General features: G+C 48.8%; 1 protein-coding gene across 3 annotated transcripts in view; it reads left to right on the forward strand.

The window, feature by feature from the left end:
* LOC120890536 (ubiquitin-like protein 4B) overlaps positions 1-21,394 on the forward strand; it is a 44,049-nt gene that overhangs the window by 3,624 nt on the left and 19,031 nt on the right. For 2 of the 3 annotated variants that reach the window (XR_013428011.1, XM_078026966.1), the window contains exons 2-3: positions 1,327-1,522; positions 17,535-18,033. The gene's annotated coding sequence lies outside the window, so the exon portion shown is untranslated. The remainder of the gene's footprint in view (positions 1-1,326; positions 1,523-17,534; positions 18,034-21,394) is intronic. The other variant, XM_078026967.1, reaches the window with a different exon arrangement.

A 21,394-nucleotide genomic window follows, 5' to 3' on the forward strand; every position in this document is an offset into this window, starting at 1 on the left:
ATATCTGGATTCCATCACTGAATTGGTGGAAAGTCCTGACTCCAGACTGAAGGGTCCTGAGGCTGCAGCTGAGCAGAGAGATTCAGCTCTGCTTTCTCAGGGACCCACACCCCTTTCCAAGCCTAGAAGTTCTTCCCGGCATGCCCTCACTCTTGGGACAGAAGTAATTTCCACTTGGAGGTGTGACCAATTTAAATAAGGAGACAGGATGGCCCAGATTATGTTCAAGTCTGGTGAGTTTGTGGAGTTTCCCCTCCTGTGAGGGTTCTCCCAGGATCAGGCAAGAGGAGACTCTCCAGCTCTCCTTTTTAACATGGGTGCAAACTTATATCTTCTTCTGTCTCTGGTCTGGGGGAATTTGATGGAATAGGTGCATAGAAAACACAAAAGTAGAACCTCCAAGTTATTAAACTTTCCTCCTTAGGCAGGTTGGGAGATCATGGGGTATGCAGAGATTCCTATTTTATAAGTATGTATACTTAAATGTAGTACTTATACTGTGTCAGAAATTATTTCATGTACTCTGCATACAGTTGACTTATTTAACCTTCACAACAACCTCACAAAGTAGGCACAAATATTATCCTTGTTTTGCAGAGAAAGAACCTGAGGTCACAGTAGAGAGCCATATTTTCAGGGTGGACAAAGCCAGTTTTTTTGGGGGGGGCGGGGAGTGCCAGGAATTGAACTTAGGGGCACTCGAACACTGAGGCACATTCCCAGCTCTATATCATATTTTATTTAGAGACAGGGTCTCACTGAGTTGCTTAGCATCTCACTTTTGCTGAGGCTGGCTTTAAACACGTGATCCTCTTGCCTCAGCCTCCTAAACCACTGGGATTACAGGTGAGTGCCACTGTACCCAGCCAAAGCCAGTTTTTACACTCAACTCCATGGTCCCCCCACTCTACATGACTCTCTCAAGCCCTCCTGCAGCCAACATAACAAAGTTAGAATCATTCATTGTGCACCCTTGTTATCCCAATGGGAAGGCTGGACTTCTCAAAAGGGAGGTTGAGGCCTGAATAGCTGCAGACAGAGTTGGTTTGAGTCAAGTGGCCCTGAGTGGTTTTGCAACCAACTCAGATGTGGAGCAGAGTTTTAAGAAAATTTGTGAGTTTACCATTCATGCTATTTAATAACCAGTTCAATTGTAGAATTTGTCACTGCTATTATCTACGGGGTAATAGATGAGCTGATAGATGATCCAGATAATTCTAGGTCCAGTAATAAGAAAAACTTATTTTTTTTTCATCTGCTGGGAAACACTACTTTTTAGATGGAAATAATACTTATTGACTGATGTGTAATTCCTTCACTTAATAGGTAGACCTGCTGGTGACAGGCATTTGGTACCAGAATACAGCAGAGAGCAAGACAGATGTGATCCCTGCCTGCATGGTGCTTACACTTTCTGAAATGCAAATGTCTCATCTACACTGAAGCAAACTGTCGCTTGGAGGTGGATTAGGATGGAATCTGTCTTGAGAGTAGAGTTCCTGGCCCCTGGCTCAAGTATAAGGTCAGTTCTTTAATTAAGGATCATAAGTTCCAGCTACTTCTTTCCCTTTCATTTTCTACTTCCCTCAGAGTTCACCACATGAAGGACAATGCCCTCCTTCTTCTCCCAGTGGATATCCAGGGAGGCTGGAATACTGGGAGAAATGTAAGCTCAGGTCTGAGATTTGCTTCACATATGCAGAACTTCTAGACTGGAAAAACTCAGTTGCTTTTTTCTTCTTTTTTTTCTTTTTCTCCAAAGGAAAGACAGTCAACATTACCCTTATCCTGTTTAGACACCAAAATCCTAAATTGATCCCTATGAAAATTCTGGGTTTGGGAGCCCAAGTAGATTGTTTCTCATTAGTGACATTCTTCCTGGAAGGTCAAGCTAAGGAATGGTAAATAAACCTTCAGATCCGGTATTTCCTCCTCATCCATGATATTTTTAAAAGAGGTTTGTGCTGTGGATACCTAGGATCCTTGCCTGGGATTCTAACAATCCAGGCTGAAGTCTGTGCTTTGGGGTGAAATTGCTGGGAGGTTGGAGAGCTAATTTTCCTCTTCGTTGGTTTGCTATATTTCAATGGGCAAGCCACTTAGCCTACCTGTGCCTCAGTTTCTCCACTAAGAAACTAGGAGGAATGATTCTGTAGTGTGGTTTACTAGACTGAATGACTGAGTGTTTATACAGATGTTTCTTGAGCCTGAATCTTCACTTGGTTGAGATGGAATGGGAGGAGGGGAGCAGAGAGGTGGAGCTGTGTCTGTGATGTGGCAGTGTCCAGAGGGCCTGATTGTCCTGTTATCTGACTTACTGCCTTTGAGTAAAGGTAAATGGATTCTGTGGCAAATGCCTGCATGGATCATGGAGTCATTTTGTGGAGGAGTTTTTGATGAACTTGTTCTTGGTGTAAAACAGAAAGGGCAGGTTTAGACTTCTGGGCAGTTGAACACTTTGGTTAATTAATTTGATGAATTTATGTGCTCATTGAGCCATTGTTGAATACCTGCCATGTGCCAGACAGCAAGACTGCGTGGAGGACAGAGCCAGAGATAGGACGGCTTACTCTCAGGGCTTTTCCAGACTGGCAGGAGAGAGACACAAAGCAATAGGCATTTACACTATGGAGCACAGCTGTGCTGAGGTGAGAGGGCACAGGGGGCCATGCAGGCCACAAGAAGGATGTCTATCCTAGCCATAGGGACAGCTGGTCACGGGGGTGCTCCAAGGTTGAATCCAGAAAGTTGAATGGGAGTTACCCAGGGAAAGAGGGCATCCTGGAGTGAACAACCCACAAATGAGAGAGAGGAAGCTAAGTTGGGGGAAATAGGATTTGTTGAATATTGCTGATCCTGGGGAAGAAGAGTTTGGGTTGGGGTAAAAGGAAGAGAGAAAAGATAGGGGCAGTATACAGGAATCTAGAGACACTCCAGGAGTAGCAAGCATGGCTCCAGAAGTATCAGTTCAGTTCCTAGTGCCTGATGAACACAGCCTCAAGCAGTGTGTTCAGTAGTGGGTGTTAGGGAGGAGAAAGCCCCAGGTCCTGGGAAGTGCCCCTACTCCAAGGGCGGGGAACCCAGGACCTATACCCAGCAGGCAGACACTGAGACAATAACAACAAGGAGGAGAACAGAAAATACAATCACTCATTGTCTGGGAGCCCTGAGGTGAGGAGTTGAGTGGAGGGGACAGACTGTGTGATTCTGGTTGGGTGAGGCAGTCTGTGAGCCTCTTGGAGCCACATTTTGCCTCTTACAGAGAATGCTGGCCAGGGCACCCCTTGAACTCATTTCAGCAGGAAATCCATTGGTTCCAGAGTGCAGATTCCAGATTTGTTATTTTACAGGGCTAATAAGTATGTAATTATCAGATTTGGGGCCCTTCAAAAGAAATGCAAACATATCCCACTGAACACCCTGAGAAATGTGAATGGACTCACCCCAGAGTTCTAGAGGGAGCTCCTCATCATGTCATAGATATATCCACTCCACACCAGGGTCTGTTCCTGAGCAGAGGATAACAGAGGGGAGGTTGGACCTGAACTCTACAAGGAACCGGGAGGAGGGGCAGAGGATAGATGGGCCTCTGCACATCCCCCTCTGGAGTCTCCAGGGAAGGAGGGGTAGTGGGTGGGTAATATTAATAACATTCACTATTACAGAATACCTGCCCTGTGCCAGGTAAACACCATCTTGTTTAATCTTTACAATGTTATAAAGTTGGTGTTAACATTCCCATCTCACATATGGAGAAACTGATGTGTATTAGTTATCAAATGCTGCATAACAAGTCACCCCCAAACCTAGCGACTTAATATAACAGTCAGTGATTGTGGGTCAGGGAGGGATTCAGGAGCAGTTTGGGCTGAGTGGGTCTGGCTTGAGGTCTCTCAGGACCTCAGCTCGGATGTTGGCCTGGAGCTACAGTATTCTGAAGGCTTAAATGGGGCTAGGGGACTTGTTTCCAAGTGGCTTGCGCACATGGCTGGCAAGTTGGTGTTGGTTGTTGGAAGGAGGCCTCCATTCCGTTCCGTGTGAGTCTCTCCCCATGGCTTATTGAATGACCTCACAACCAGGTAGCTGGCTTCCCCCACAGTGAATGGCCTAAGAGACATGAGTGGAAGCTTTAGTGTGGGTTATGAGCTGGCCTGGGAACTTACACACTGCCGCTAAGGGCCAGAGTCTACTGGTCACACAGATTTGTCCTAATTTAGTGTAGGCAAGGGTTTCACAACACAAGGCTCCTTGGAGTTCATTTTGGAGGCTGGCTGCTGTAGACTGGTTCAGAAAATGGCCCATATCCCGCCACTGTGTGTGCTGCAGGGATTCACACCCAAGTTGCTACCTCCTCGGGTAAGGCTCTAGTGGCAAATGTGAGCCAGAGCAGCGGCTGTACTGATGGGTTCAGAGGACCTGAAGGGGCCTAGTGGGGTGCCTGGCAAGCAAGTGTCGAAGCCCAATAGGCAATAGCAGTCACACTGCCTCTCATGAGGAAGACTGGGGAGACCCCAGAATGGAGACAAGGTGTGCCTTGGTTTTCTTTACCATGGGTTAGATGCTTAGCCATCATAGCAGGCAAACTCTGAGGGGCTCCCTCAGTGTTGGCAGCTGATGTCAAGGCACCATGGTTTTTTAGTGTGCGTGAGTGGCTGGAGGAAGCAGCCTCATCCCTTCTCTGTGCTTTGCAGAGGTGTGAAACTGTATTTGAGTTCCCTAAGTGCAGTGCTGTCAGCTGAGCTCAGGATGCCCAGGTAGGTGCATGGTAGCTTTACACCATCTGAGTCATCCCAGATAGACCAGGGCTCTCTTCCCTTCCACAGCATTTAATGGGACTGAGATCCTGTTCAGCAGAACAAAGGGGCTAAACGTGCTCCCCAAGTCAAAGTCTGGATGGATCTTTCTTATTAGATTTGCTTTTATTCTAGGGAAACAAGATTCAGCTCTATGAACAATTAGCTACAAATACAAGATGCTTGGTAAAATGTGAGCTGCCTGCCCTTGCTGAGAAATGGGAGGAGGCTGGTGTCCTCCTGGGTTATAAGACATCACCACCAATCCCTGAACTGTGACCAAGGCAAAGCTGCCCCACTCCCAGGATCCTCAGAGGTCTTGGAATTGCAGCCCGAGAAAACACAAAGAGCCACAGAAATGGCAGGCAGACTGGGATGAGAGCAGTTGCTGGCCTCATGTGAAATGAACAGGGCATGGGCACACAGGAAGTTGCTTGCAGAGGGTTCTGTGAGGTGTGGCAGAGACGACAATTTGACAGACTGGGCAGGCTAAGAATGTAGCAGGTATGAAAAATGGAGCCTGCCTTCCTTTAAGCAGTGGGGAGGCATTGAGGAATATTGAAAAGCGCTAGGAGCAGGACCCAGCTCCATCTAAGGGCTCCTGTTACTACTGTTGTTGCTATTTAGCAGGACGACAAGAGGTTGTGCTTTGGGAAAATAATGTTGGTAGCTTGGCCAGAATAACAATTATGATGATACCTAACATTTACTGAGCACTTTCTATGGACCAACCCCTTTAAGTACATTATCTTATTTAATTCTAACCTCCTTGGAACAGAGATATTATTATCTGTATTTTACAGATGGGAAAATGAAGAACAGAGAAAGTAACTTGCCCAAGGTAGCCTTAAGGCATGGGAGAAGGGGACCTACTCAGGAGGTAGGAGATGGCCATGAGAGGACAAAGGCCTACATTGGGGTGTGGCTGAGGGATTGGAGAGGGATGGCTGGAGGAAGAGGAGTTAGTAAGAAAAAAATGACCAGACATATTGCCTGATAGGGATGAGGAGGGGAGATGGTGTGGGATCAGCAGCCCCGAGAGTGAGTGCCACAGAGGCCTGCTCTCTGGCATTATTTGGAGGGATCGTTGGCTCTCTGGAAACAGGAGACCAGAATGTTTCTTCAGGGGACATTTTGAACCTCTGAGCCAGATTTTCATGTAGGAAGTCGTCCTTAAGCCCCCCCGGCGTACATTGGCATCTGCAAAGCCCCGGGCTACTCTCTGGACTTTGGGCATCTCTGTAAGTGGGTAGGGTGAGAGAAGAGGGCTTGGGAATCCTGTGACCAGTGCCATTCAGGTGATGGTGCTGGGTGTGCTAGGTGCTGAGTGATACTGGAGCTGGCTGCAGTCTCTCTCATCCCTCAGAGAGTGTGGGATACTCAAGACTCTGCTGAAAGGCCTAAGGTGGGGGCAGAGGTAGAAGGCCCAGCCCCTGGGGTTGGCATGATTCCTACAAAGCAAGCAGAATGCTGGGGGCAGTAGACAAAGGGAAGGCCAGGCCTGTGGCTGTTTTGGGTGTCCCCGTGGTACTTATGAAATAGCCAGTGCCTTTATAGTGGTGCAAAGGGCCTGAGCCTGCCCTGCAGGGGAGGAGGCTTTCTCCAAAAAGGCCCCAAAGTTTTGGACTGAAATGACAGTGATGATTTTAGAAGCAGCTCCTGCCTTTGGCTGGGCACTGTGCCAGGAGGTTTGGGATGGGGGTGTAGAGGGAAGCCAGCCTGCCGTGGAGCGTGGAGCTCTGCTGGTGGGGTGTGAACATAACTCACGCATGTGTGGAGCACGGGTCTGTATCTCTCTGGGAGAAGTCTCAGAACCCTGCCCCTGCATCAGGGGCCCCTTGTAGTGAGAGGTAGGCAAGCCCTGGATTTCACAGGGTCCTCACAGGGGAGAGTATCTATAACCACAAACGGACCCTGGGACGTCTGGGCGAAAGCAGATCTGTAGGCACATTCACACCAGATCTATTGGACAAAGAGACCGGATATTTTGCTGTTTGATAAACTTCATAAAACAGTGGAGCTGAGTGAATTTGCTGCTGCCTGAATGGAAGTATCCTAAGAACCCATGCCAAGAAGATAAATAAGACTGTGGCTCCAGGAGAGGAGCTGAAACAAATGTGCAGTGAGAGGTACATCAAAGTAAAACTAGTTCTCCTGACTGGGGGCTCCGTGTGTGGCGAAGTGTGTGTGCATAAGAGCATGTGTGCACACATGTGCGTGCACGTGTGTGTATGTGTGTGTGTTGGGGCAAGTGTTTGGCAGACACTAGGCCACATTGAGGAGCCCAGAGATGTACCCTAGGCTCCTGCCAGCCCCTCTGAAGGCAACCATCTACAAAACAGGCTTAGCTAGGATTAGGCCCAGCTCTGCTTGGCACAAAAGAAAACCAGCATTTGCCACTGTTGGAAGATTCAGGTCCTATAATCAGCCAGCTGAGGGGGAATTCAAACTGGAATATCTTCACTCAGAGATCAGTGGAGCAGGGTGACCAGCTCCTGTTGTCCAGCTGAAAGAATTATTCTGCATTGATGACAGGGGTTCAAAACTCTCCTATTTGACTTCAAACACTCCAGAGGGTGCTGGGGAGACAAGAGGAGCTTAGGAGAGAGCAGAAGATTAGATAAGATGGGCACTTAGACCTCATCTAGCCCAGAGTCTTTCAAAATATGATCCTCAGGCCAGCCACAGCCACAGCCGGGAACTTATTAGAAAGGCAGATTGTTGGGCCCCACCCTTGATTTCCTAAATCAGAAACCCTTTGGGGTGGGGCCTAGTGGGGCCCACCCATCTTTGTTTTGTCAAGTTTTTTCTTGATGATTCTCATGCACTCTAAAGTTTTGAGAACCACTGCTATTCTGCTGTATTCTTTAGAAATGAGGGATCAGAAGCCTTGGAGAGAGGACTTTTGTCAAGAGCACACAACAAATGAGGACACAGCCCTTTCCTCCTCATACATATGGACTCACCTATTTATTTTGCAAATTATGTGAGGGGGGATTTTAATCTTTTCTTTCTCCCTTAGAGGCAATTGTTATTTTTATATTTTTCATTTGTTAATAAGCTGTTTAGTGTTGCTAGGGCCCAAGATGTGGAATTATTTGCTATAAAGTTCAGGCTCTGGGAAGTAGACTTGGGGGCTTCAAGGTTCCTTTCCATTTCAGTCCCAACCGCAGATAGACAGGCCAAGTTCCCCCAGCTGGCCCCTCAGTCACCGGCACCATCCTATCCTCCCTTTCTGTCCTGGATACTTCTCAGTTACTGCACCATGGCTGGCCGCCTGGTCTTGCTTGCTTTGTGCGGATGTTTTGGTCAGTAATCCCTCCCTCAATTTGCTGGGCCAAGTGAGGGTGGACATGCCGGAATTAGTTTCACCCACTGGTCTTCACTGTCTTCCTGAGAAGACCTGCCTCTCCTTCCGGCTCTCACAGTGGGCCCAGCATGTTTCCAATATTGCATCAGTGTTTCCCCAACAGAGTAACTCTTTAATGGGGCAGATTTGTTCTCTGTACGGGAAACATGTGGTCCCTCCTCAGGCGCTGTGAGGGTGAGTTGCCCTCCGCTTTGGCCATCTGGTCACCTCTTGGGACCCTCCTTGCTGAGCTTAGAAGGGCAGTGTCCTAGATCCGGTGATGTGAGGAGAAGTGAGGGGCCCTCTGAGATTTTGGGGTGAGTAACTCCTCTAAAAGACCAGAACCATGATACATAGCGTGTTTATATCCACCCAAATTCCCAGGAAAGTTACAGGAGAATTCCCTTTAGTCTAATTTCTAAGCAAACAGGGAAGGAACCAGTTTGTTCTGTTCAGTGTAAACTGCACCTTATTGAAGGCTTTTCAATGTGGGTGGGAAGAGAGAAATCCATTCCTTTCCTCCTGCAAAGGCCTATTAGGGGATGGAAGAAAGAAGCCCAGAGTTGCCAGGGTGAGCCTTCCCTGGCCCCAAACCTTCCTTCGCCCTCCTGGGAATTTGATTTTTCTTTTCTTGAGCCCTGAGCTATCTGAAGTCATCCTTCCTCAACTCAAGGAGCTGTGATGACCACTTGGGATGATTTGTTGGGTCCATCAACATCCTTCTTGCCTTCCCTGCACAGTCAGGGCATCTATAACCTGTAGTTAAATCATTAATGTCAATTAAGGTTTATTTCACTTTGAGCATTTCACAAAGCCCTAGAGATCATTGGAGTTTCCCTGGAGCATTGCAAAACCAAGTTTGGAAATCCGCAGATGAGTAGATCGTTGGCCAGTGGATGAAAGACAAAGGAGAAGCAGAAAGAGGGAGAGACAGCTTTCAGGTTTTTTTTTTCCCCCCTTTCTGTGTTTCCCAGACAGAGTTCCAGGGCTCTGGCTGGCTTAACAGTAATCAATCAATTGTTGATTTCACTCTCATGTACAGAGAACAGAGACAGTGAGATGGAGACAAGGCAAGACAGACAGAAACAAGGAGAAAGTCTTTGGGCCTTCCCAACCAGCCAAGGGAGTATCACCCCAGGAAGACACTGTTTCTGAACCCCCTTTCCCCAATCTACCAACACAGTAGGGTATTTGAGGGAAACCCCTCTAAGAGCTCGAAGTCTGATATTTTGATTCTGGCCCCTAAAAACTTGCCTCCTGCCCGCAAGATTTATTTTATTAAGTGGTCCACACCTGAAAGTAATTGAGTCTCGGCGTGGGTGCAGGGGCTGCAGAGGGAGGGAGCGCCGAAGCGCTGCGGCGGCGGCAGCAGCGGCAGCGGCAGCGGCAGCGGCTCCCAGCTCCTCTCCGGCTCCGCGCCCAGAGCCTCCAGGCGCCCGGGTCTCTCTCGGCGCCGCAACCTTGCATCGGCCTCCCGCGCCAACTTTGCAGAGAGAGGCCGGGGCGCGTGCGGGGAAAGGAGAGGTATGTGGGGCGCCAGGAGTTGAATGTGGATGTGGGGAAGGGGCTGTGACCGGCGTCGATCCTTCACCCTCGCGCCGCGGTGCGGTGTGATCCCTGTGCCCGGGTCCTTCCCGCGCGCCCTCGCCAGCCCAGAGGGATGGTTCGTGGCGCAGGCTCAGGAGTGCCTCTCTAAAATGGGAATGAGAGAGAGAGAGAGATTGAAATAGATAAAAAGCATTCAAAGTTCAATGTCAACTTCAAGTCTCTATAAAATCAGATCAAAGGGAGCAGGCGCTTGGTTTTTTTCTCCCCCGGACCTCCAGGAGCCTCGGGGCGCCCTGGGAGTCCAGCCCGCGGCGCGCTCTTCTCTCAAGCCGGGGCTGGGGACTCAGCACCGCAGCCTGGGGCCCGAGTCGGACCGGGCGCACGGGAGCGGAACCCGCGCAGTACTGGTGAACCTGGGGCTTGGTAGGTGGCTCGCAGCCGACAGGGTGCCCTCGCATGACCAGGCCTGCGGGGACCTCAGCCCCAGAAGGCTGGTGATGAAACGTGCGAGCCGGGAGGGAGCGTAGCATGCGGGGCCCGCGACAAACAAATGGTCCCACTCGCAGCCCGACAGACCGGTGGGTGCCGGCTGTATTGATCCCCCGACTGCCACTCTCAGTGGGCACTTGTCCATGCCACAAGCTGAACCGTCCGGACAGTCCGGCAGGCAGCGAAGTGCAGCAGCCTGTCTGTGGTCCGCACCGGGTGGTGGCCTGCTTCCTAGGACTCTTGCGGCGCGCGGGCTGAGCTGTGCGTGTGCTTTCGTTTTCTCTTCTCCTTTCACAATTCTAATTTTCGATAAATGTGTGTGTGTGTGTTTCTCTTTGTCTTTCCGAGGCGTTTCTTTTAGAATGAATGACAAAGTAGAGATTTCCTCCGAAATGCCAAGTGGTTGCGAGCCAATTTAGTTAGCTCTTTTTATAAAATTACAAACCTTCAGTCTAACAAAGTCTTCATGGTTTTGGCCCCGAAAAATGTGAAGCGAGATAAGCCTTCCCATGGAAGAATAAATATGAAGAGTTTTATTAGTAGCAAAATTATACTTTCTTTCTCTCACTCCACATAAAAAAGAATTGTAAATTGTGGACATTCTCTGCCTGTATCAGTTTTATGTACTGTAGCATTCCACCCCGACTGACATAAATTTCCATGTCTGCAGAGCCTGCTCCTAGGTAAAACCACATGTCTGATTTTGTGTGCCCGCGCAAGCTGGTACTTTATATTGCTGCGATGGACAGCTCTTGATGGTGGTCACTCGGAGAAGGATCCCTAGATGGGCATGTGTGGAGGGGTCACTTTTATTTGGACATCTGGGAGAGATACATTGGTAAATAAACCAGCCAAAGAGAACCCTCACCTCCTACATAGTCTGAAGTCACAGGAAATTCACAAGCAGGAAAAGGGCAAAAAAAATTAGAGAGGCCAAGGGAAAAAAAGTTAGAGAGAAAGAGAATTTTAGAGACAGAGTGCTGAAAGAGACAAAAGGGTGGACATTCACACACACTAAAGATTCTGGGAGGGAAAGAGTCTTGAGAGAAAAAGGAGAAAGAAATAAAGAGAGATGGAAGAAGAGGCATGTAAAGATGGAGAAAGAGTAGGCACAAAAAGATGTAGAAGAGAAGCATCAAAAGGATGAAGACAAAGGGCACATGCCCAAAAGCGATGGTGTGGGGTGGGGAGGAGATAGAAGCCTTGCAAGTTGGGAGCCTCCCCAGGGCCAGGCATCTCCCCAAGGCCTGAGTTCTCAGGTTTCCCCAAGTAAGGGAAATCCAGGCAAGTCTGTTTGGTCCATACCCGGATCTGATGATGCTGTTGATTTGGTTTTTAAACAGTGGGTTTGCAGTCTTCTGGGCTGGGGCAGGGGTCTGCTAGCCATCCTTAAACCTGCAGAATGGATTGAATTTCGGCCACTTTGATGGTCCTGTAATCGTCTCCCAGTTTTCCAATTTCCAGAACCCCCCCTCCGCCCTTGGCCAGGGGGGTTGAAAGGGGACTTTAAAGACGCCTTTGATAATGTCTCACGGTTACATATTTCCATAACAGTTTTCTTTACCAGATCTTTATGTTTGATGCAGCCCCAGATGTTCTGGGGGGCAGGGGAGAAAAAAGGGAACCAGTCCCCTCTGTCCCAGCATGCCAGGCACTGGAAACAGGCATGGGGAGGCAGACTTGTGTGCTGCAGGACTGTATCTTTCTCTAGTATTTTTCTGCTCTTGCTGTCCCTACCACCAGCTTTTCCTTAGCCATACTTTCTGACCCTTTCTCAGAGACAGGGATCTATCTTGTGCATGCAGCTCTGGCGTCACTGGGCCCTAGATGCCCTTTCCCCACCAAAACTCTTCTATTCTCAATCCCCTTCTGTGCTCTCTTGGGGATAGTTTGTGAAGTCGATAAACTTAATGTCATAGGAGGTCAAACTAGTTCCAGGTACTCATCCTGGAGAATATGAACAGGACCTTCTGGAGACAGTGTCCTTAGAAGCACCAGGAGACCTTCCCTTCTTCCTCCAACACTCATTCATTGAATGTTACCATGGGAAGGCATGCCGAGGTCAAGAATGTCATGCCCTTACCCTGGATGAGTGTACAGTCTACACATTTGGGGAAGTGAGGCAGGTATGCAAGCAACTTAGGGAGAAGGCTGAATAAATGTGAAGATGGAGGAGAGTTGCATCAGAAAGTGGCTATGGGTTCAAAGAAAGCACTGGGCAAGCTTCATGGTGACAAGTCCCTGGTGACATTGGTGATCAATCCCTTCCCTCTTTGGGCAGAGGAAGAAGGAGCTTGTTTTGGGTACTGGAGGACTTGCAGGGTCAGACTGGAGGGTGATGGGGAACATCAGGCACTATGGTAGACCGACAGGAGGTGGGGGGCATTTGAGGACATAGTCACTTTGTGGTGCCCCCTCCACAGAGCAGAGCTGGGTGGTTATTGGAACATGTTTCTCTCATTTAATACATTTCATTTAACATCTGTTGAAATAGCACCAGATTGGACATGCACCGATCACTGGGGCATAGGAATAGAGAAGACAAGTCCCTGCCCTATGGGTGCTGCTGGTGTAGGGCATGTTCTACAGAATTCCAAGTGCTACTCAGGCTTACGGGGGAAGAAGACAAGCAGGCAGCAGCCAGACCCTACCTCTACTTCAGCCACAGGAATTCCACTGTGTATGTACTGGGGTTCCAGGTAAATTTCCTTTGGAAGAAAAGGGAGCCCCTGCTGCTTAAAAATAAAGAAAGTGTTTTGTTCATAGGAGTTTTACTTATGAAAAATAGTTAAGTGAATAATTAATTAAATGAAAGTGTGAAGGTGTCCTGGGAACAGAAGGGGATCGAGAAGAGAGGAATTACGATTATGATTATGACACCTGAGTTTCAATTAAAATAAAAAATAAAAGCTCCACGGTTTCTTTTGTGCTTCCCCTGGCAGTCTGTGGCTGTGCATAGAGTACCCATCAGGACCCGTGCTGCTGTATTCTCTGGCATGGTCTTCCCACATCCTGTTCTTTTCTTCCACTTCCCAGATGGTTGGGAGTGGCTGGATTCCAGCTGCTGCCAAAAAACTCAGGGGTCCCATCCTAATGATACTGTAAGACCAGACCCCAGAATTGGGGTGTCCAGTGGGCTGAACTCAGTCACCATCCGGACCTCCACATTCCTGCTTTCCTTACATCCCCTGTGTGTTGCAATATGATAAAGTGCCACAAGGGGGCAGGACAGAAACATGGGGCTCCTGCCTGGGACGGCCAGGCTTCATCTGACCTTGGCCACAAGCCATACTGAGTCCACTGGAAACACTTCCTTGCAGGGCACAGTTCTTACCCACTGGAGGATTATAGTCCCTGGTGACATTGGTGATCAGTCTCCTCCTTCTTTGGGCAGAGGAGTTTATTGCAGATGTAGCAGGAACCCCAACCTCTTTAGGCACCTGCCCACCCCCCACCAGCAGCTTGACCTCTGCCACTGGCTCCTCCAGCTGCAGGAGCGGAGGCTTGGCCCTGCCTCCCCAGGATGCCCCCAGCCACATATTATGTGCTCCTTGTAGGTGAGATCACTGAGGGGACAGGATTTTGGAGCCTGAGGCCAGGGTGTATTGGTCAGGGGAAGACAAGTCAGCTCCTGTCTCCCCTCAACCCACCCATCGCAGCAGCCACCTTTCCCAATGTAGACTGGAGTCTGCCTACATGTCTGCCTTGCGTCCCCTTCCTGTTCTCCTGCTAAGAAGGGCGAGGGGGCTGAAAGAGGACAGGTCAGTCTTATTGTGCTGGAACAGGGAGAATGTCACTCCAAATCCAGATGTGCCCCTGGGGTTTAGGTGTGTGCTTGTGGTGGGGGCTGGGTGAGGGCTTCAAGCATCGACAGATTGCTGGGTCAACTCCTCAAGCTGCCCTCAATACCTTACTCCCCAACCCAAATCACATGTTAATCACCTCCCTGCTGGGGTCCTGTGCTAGGCACACAGAGTTAAGAGAGGCAGAGCAGTGACTTAGACACAGTCCCCGCCCTTGGGGAAGGGCTTCCAGAAACAAACCCCAGAGGCCCAGGCTGGGCTGTTTTGGGAAGGTGGCAATGGAGGAGTAAGGATTCTACCTGGGCTTTGCAGGATGAGGATTCTCCAAGCTCTGGGATGGCGGGAGGCATGTTTGTCCTTTCACTGCTGAATTTCCATTGCCTGAAAAGCCTACCACAAAGTAGGCATTGCATTCATATTGGGTGAAGCGTGAAGGGAGGGGAGAAGTAAGAAGGCATTCATACAAGGGGTAAGTGGGCTGTGGGGATAGGAGTCTGACAGTTGCTTCTTGGGTAACCAACCATCCTAGTTTTGAAATAGAGTTGTGATCTGGGAAGGCCCAAAGTCTAAGCAAACCTGAATGGTTGGTCACCCCCGAGCGGCTCCTCCCCTTGGAAAAGGGCCATATATTGGGCTGTCCCAGGACCTTCCCTGTCTGGCCCTCCCTCTCTCCCCTCTTTCTTCCCTGTGCAGCAGGGTCTCCTCTCAGGTCTCCTGGGCCTAGCCCTGCCCCAGCCATGACCCCCCAGCCTGACCTCTGGGGCTGCCCACTTCCCTTTCACTCCGCCACTCCTGATAAGGAGACTAGAAACAGGTTTGCCCTTTCACCTCTGCATATCTCTCTGTAGGAGCCTGAGGGTCCTCACATCCTGGGTCACATCCTGCAAGGCCCTGAGCCTCCCTCAGGTTGCCTGCCAGCAGCCCACAGTTTTAGGTGGGAGAGAAGTGTTGGGACAAGGGACAACAAAGACCACAGCCCTTGGGAGTTGGGTCTCTTCTATCCTGGCTGAGGAGGGCCCAAGAGCCCACTGCCAGGATGTAAGAGCTAGCGGGACAGGATGGCTGAGTTGACTGACCCCTCCCTGGGATTTTGACTGACATTCTTGATGGAATTGGCCGGATGTTTCTCCTTCACAAGAGACACAGCCCCAGGCAAGACAGCTGTGCCTTCCTCAGCCTGCTGCAGCTGGAGGTGCTGGGAACCCAGAACCCACACTTCCTACTTTGGGGATAACATTGTTGGACCAAATGGTCTCAAGCAAAGGGGTGTGGGGGCTTTTAAGGGGTCCCAGAAAGGGTCAGTACGACTTGCATGGATGATCTTCTGCCCTCTGCCCTCCAGACCTCTACTCTTTGCTTGGGTCTGTGGATCCCACACAGGTGCTGTCATCTGACACTGGCAGGCAGGGTTGTGTGGACCACCTATTACTCAGAGACCACTCAGGGTCTAGCCAGGTGCTGTTAGAGGCACTGAGTCATGCCAAAACCCACTTCCATTTTAAGTCTGGGGACATAATTCTCCAAAGCTCCCCTCCCCATGAAATAGAAGTGTGATCAGATGCAGTTTTTATTCAGAAGGATTTGTTGTAATCTTTGCTGATTTGGAAGGTATTTCATGAATCCATGGTGATTTGGGATATGTCATTGGTAACAGCTTCAGTGTTTTTTTTTTTTTTTTTCTTCTCCTTTGGTAAAATCCTGTCATGGCAATTATGAAGTGGCAGAGGGGACATTACCCATCTGTGGCCTGCAGGGGGCAGTGAAGGGGAAGGAGGATTTTCTCACCCTTATACCTTGGTGGTTCTGGTATGAAGATGAGGCTCAGGCTCATTTTTTGTTACTGCACCCTTTAGAATCATGTTTTTCAGACTTTAATCTCTTGAATAGAGCTCACATCTGAGTGTTGTTTGTACTATTAATATTTCTCTTTATTGTAGACACACATAAATACCTCCCCCCTCCCAACTGCCACCCCCTACCCCCACCCCCGTAGTACTGAGAATTGAACCCAAGGCCTCACATATGCTGGGCAAACACTCCACCACAGAACTAAAACCCCAGCCTTTTTTAGTTTGAGACGGGCTCAGGCTTCAAAGTTGCCCAGGCTGGCCTTGAACTTGTGATCCTTCCGCCTCACCCTCCTAAATAGATGAGATTACAGGCATATGCCATGGCACCTGGCTCCTAAACATCTTTTGAAAGAAAAATTTACATCCTTACCATAAATGTAACACTAGTAGCACTTTCCATAAACAGAGAGCAGCTATAAAAATAAATGAAATGAAAAGGTAGCAATGTTACTACATTGTAGCTAGGGTTGCCTCTAGAAGCCTCTGAATCCCAGGGTTTTTTTTTTTTTTTTTTTTTTTTTTCTGAAAGAGGAATGTTGGCAAGTGATAGGGGTATTCTCCTTCCCTATTTGCCATGTCTTTAGGGATCAGATACAGCTGTTGCATGAAGGGCACATTGTAATCTGGTAGGAAAGCGAATTGGAGAGGAATGACTTCCTTGCTCTGCAGTCAGGTTGCCATCTAAGGTTATGACAGGTTCTCCCCAGAAACCCTGAGTGGTTTCCTGGGCCCGTCCAGGTCTCTTTTCCTGGTCACTGGCCTGGAGGTTCCCTCTCAGCTGGTTCCTGACCATGCCTTCTCCAAATGATCTGCCATCAGACACCTGCTCTGCTGCGGCTGTAGTCTTCAGCACATGGGGAGAAACTGAGGGAGTTCCTGGAGATGTGAGGAGCTGGTCTCAGACGTTGCCAGAATATTTCAGCCTCAACGAGACAATACTAGTAGGATCGTTTCCACTCTCCTCTGTGGAGCTACAGGGACATTCCCTCCATGAAGCTTGAGCACAAGCATGGTGTACAAGCTGTTTTCCGACTGTCTGTCCACTCCCCTGTGTTCTGGACTGTGTGTCCAGCTGTTCCTTGTCCTGTCCCCTTGCAGGCCTTAAGGGCGTCTCAAGTTCCAGATGTCCAAACAAAGCAGAAGTCTTAACTCCACTACCAACCTGCTCTCCTACGTCCCCCACGTTGGTCCACAGGGCCTCTTTCTGTTCCTCACACTCCAGATCCAGTCTGGATGTGTCCCGGTGACTCCATCTTCCAAACATATCCAGAGTCCAGTGACTTCTGCCACCATCGGGGCGTGTGGCCCACCAACTCTTGCCTGGACCAACACAATGCCTTCAAGCTGGCCTCTCTTCATTTTCCACCCACTAAAGCAAGAGTGACTTTTTGATGTTTCATCCTATCACCCTTTGGCTTAAAATCCTCCCCTGACTTCCCATGACATGTCTGCCTGTCCTTCCTTACCTTCTACCCTCTACCTGGGGCAGTGTGTTCCCACCTTGAGGGCCCATTTCCATCAGCCTGACACTACATTGCCTCCCCAGGGCCTTTGCTCCTGTGGTCCTCTGCTTGGGGCACACTCCATCTTGTCCAGCAGCTCCTTGGCGGGGGGGGGGGGGGGGGGGGGCGTCCAGACCACCCTGCCATGGCCCTCCCCCACCATTCTCTAACCCCCTACCCTGCTTTATTTTCCCTTTTAGGTCTTATCACAATTGACATTGTTTATCTGAGAAAATGGTTATTTCTTCATTGCTCTGGAAGGATAATTTCACCAGATACAGAATTCTAGATTGCTGGAGTTTCTTCTTTCAAACACTTCAAATGTTCACTCTCATCTTCTCGGCGTGGCATCCGAAGTGAAGGCTGAGGTTATTATTTTTTTTTTCTTGTTCCTCGGTAGGTAAAGTGTCCCCTCTCTGTTCTGGCTTCTTTCAAGATTTGTTCTTTGTCTCCATTTTCTGCAGTTTAAATATGATACGCCTAAGTATTTGGGATTCATCCTGCTTGGTGTACTTTGTTGACATTCTATATTCATTTGTTTATTTGTCTACTGACTATTTCCCACATGAGAAGATATATTCACGAGGAGGCGAATGCACTTTATATAGTTCCCACTGTCAGGAACAGCCTTGAAGTAGCGGCATTCAATAAATATTTGCTGAAGGATGAATGAATAATCAAATAGAGAGCTGCTGAATGGTAAGTTTATATAAGAAAGAAATCTCGTACAATGTAATTCATACCGTAAATTATTTCGCGTTTCATTTTCTGTATTTGAAGTTATTTGATCTATTTTTATATGTCAGTATAGAGTTGTCAGCTGGACTTGGTTGGAATAATATTAGCAGCAATGACTAACCACTTACTGAGTCATTACTACAGCTACTCACCGTTTGATGGGTTTCACATGTGTTAACTCATTTACTCCTAAAACAAAAAAAAAACAAAACAACCACAAATCCCAACTCTTTGAAGCAAATACAATTATTGCCCTTAATTTTAGAGATGAGAAAACTGAGGCCCAGAGAAGATAAGTTACTTGTTCAGAGTCACAAAGATACCAAGAGGTAGAGCTAGAATCTGAATCCGTGAATCGAAGTCTCTAGCGCCAGGAGCTTAATCCCTGATTACTGCCTTGATTTACCTTTCCGTTGAGGTGTAAACAGAGTGTACTAACCCCGAGTGCACAGCTTAAGAAACTTTGAGTGTATTACCCCTTCCAGGCCTGCCCTAGAACCTGACCTGCGTGCCCCAGGCCTCTGGGTCTTTTTCAGTTTCCTGAAAAGCAGCCTTTGATCTGGGTAGGACCAGCTTTTATTTTATTCTCTCTCTTTTTAAAAGTGCTAAAAGTATCTTTCTTTTTCTTTTTTTTTTTCTGTTCTTTAATGCTTTTGCTTGAGCAAATGAAAAACAAAATTAAATAAAGTTTTATGGTCTGTTAATACCAAATTTGAAAAGCAACAAGTTAGAGCCCCTGACCCTGCTTGGCTCTGAGGGGCCTTCCTGAGTCTCCTACATGGAGAGAGAGGTGGAATATTTGGAAACCATCCTGTGTGCTTATCACGGCACTTCCTGTGATAACATGCCTGCTGATTGACATTGGGAAGGACCATCTTTGATGTTATCCTTTTTTTAAAAAAAGTTTCTTGGGCTGAGGATGTGGCTCAAGTGGTTAGCGTGCTCGCCTGGCATGCATGAGGCACTGGGTTTGATCCTCAGCACCACATAAAAATAAAATAAAGATATTGTGTCCACCTTAAAAATAATAATAATAATAATTATAATTATAAAAAAGTTTCTTTTTAAAGACGTTTCTTTTTTTTTAAGAAAAATGCTAATGTATCTTTGGTCAGTGGTTGATCCTCTGCAGTAGATGGTGCATCCTGCCCTTAAGAGGTTCCTGGATGCTGGCTTTCTCTGCTGATTGCTGCTGAGGTCAGATGCCCAGGCTGCCAGTCTGTGCACAGCTGTCCAGCACCTTCTGGGGCCTGAGCCTGGCTTTTTCACTGCCCCCACTTAGAGGGGAGAGAAACCCACAGAACTTTCTTTGCCCTTGAAAGCCCAGAGTGCTCTATAAGCTTGGCCATTCCATCCCAGCCTCCCAAACACACTTACACACACTCACGCTCTTCCTCATGGGCAACTGGGAGGGGCCACTGATAGTTGGAACAGAAGCATCTTAAATTCCAGTCTGAGGACCCTTCCCCACCTCCTGCCACTTGCCTCCAAGCTTCCTCCTCCATTTCTCTTCAGAATGTGCAGAACCAAGGCATGGATTAATATGGATAAGTGCAGCAGAGAAGAAGGCAGGAGGGGAATGAGGGGGAGTAGGTAGAGTACAGACACAGGGTAAGGACCTGGGGGGGGCAGAGCTGGCTGGGGAAGACACCAGCCTCTCCCCAGTTAAAGCTTTGAGGAGTCCCTCAAAGGCACCTGGCCTGGCAAAGGTAGGGTAGCCTGACTCTGATCCAGAGGGTGCTGAGGAGCAAATGTGTATAATTTGGGGAAGGAATATCAAGGGGGTCCTGTGACTCTTGACAGTGCTGCCCTTTCACCTGTACCCACTCCGTGCAGCCAAGGTGACCACCAACTCCAGGGTTCTTCAGCCTCCTGGGGAGAGGCCAAGAGGGCTGGCGCTGGGTGGAGACGGAGGGGCCAGCCCTGCATGGCCATCATTCCTTTCTGATCTCCAGCCATCTCCCCTGCTCCAGTCCTGTCTATCGCCAACTTGGAACTTCACAGACAGACCCCGGGATCTCCAGCCTCCCTGTTCCCCTGGTGTCAGCAGCAATTTCCTGGCAGGCCTGGTGACAGGAGCCTGAGCCTGCCCAGGGGAAACCCAATGCCCTGGTGTCAACAGTGAGTGTCCCTTGGTGTCTGGGGAATGAGGCTGAGACTGTGCAGAGCTGAGCAGCCTGAGGGGGTGGGAAGACTGCCACCATCCTCCTCCATCGCTCCCCAGTTCCTTCTACACCCAGTTGAGGCTGCTGGGCCTACTCTTCCTATACCCAAGAACCTTAGCAAATACCTCTTTTCCATTTTGTAACTGGACCAAGGCTGGACAAAGTCACCTGCTCCTGGAGACAGTGCCTGGGGAGCAGTGGCCTGCTCTGGAACAGGCCAACCCCCTCCCACTACCTATGGTGTGAGAATGCTGCTTTGGGGAGGGGCAGAATGGCCTCTTACACTTCCTTCCCTCCCCTCCGTTCCCTCCCTTCCCACCTGGCTCCAACATTCAGAAAAACATCTTCACCACAGGCCCCATTGATGGCTGACTGCCATCCCTCTGCCTCTGGTTTATCTTGCTGCTGGGTTTGGGCTGGGTGCTCACCTGCTCAGTTGGCCAGAAGGCTCCCTGCGGGTCTCCTCTTTTGTCCATAAGCCTCCGGGGTGGGCAGGGCCTCCCCTGTGGTCTGCCACAACTTCTTTCCTGTTGCATTAGAATATGCCTCCGTATCACAAGCTGTGCTAAATGCCGGATACCGTCTCTGCTCTCGGAGGTCCTCAGTGTGGTGGGGAGTCAGTCTGGAGAACATACGCAGTAGACTAGTATGGAGGCCATGATGGAGAAAAAGCAGACCTTGAGGTCATCTATTGACCCTGTAAAAAAATGGTCCCAAAGCTTGGGAGATTTGTCAGTAGTACAAATAAGCATGTACAAAACTAAATATAGGGGGCAGGAAAGATGGTGGGATGAGATGGACATCATTACCTTAGGTACATGTGTGACCACGCATGTGGTGTGACATTGTGTACAACCAGAGAAATGAAAAGTTTTGCGGTAATTGCGTACAATGAATCAAAATGCATTCTGCTGTCATATATACCTAATTAGAATGAATGAATGAGTAAATAAATAAACCAAATATATTCCTTGTTTAATTGCCTCTTAACAGGCTTGGGCGCAGTAGATAAATACGAATACATGTAGTCTAAATTTAAAAGTTGTAGCACTAACATAGTCACCATTTTCCTGGATAATGCATGTGTCTCCTACCCTTGGCACCGAGCAGGGGCTGGGTCCAGGTTTGCTGTATTGAATCAGATTGACTCACAGGGG

This window comes from Ictidomys tridecemlineatus, chromosome 11 (genome assembly GCF_052094955.1).
Source record: "Ictidomys tridecemlineatus isolate mIctTri1 chromosome 11, mIctTri1.hap1, whole genome shotgun sequence".
NCBI lineage: Eukaryota > Metazoa > Chordata > Mammalia > Rodentia > Sciuridae > Ictidomys > Ictidomys tridecemlineatus.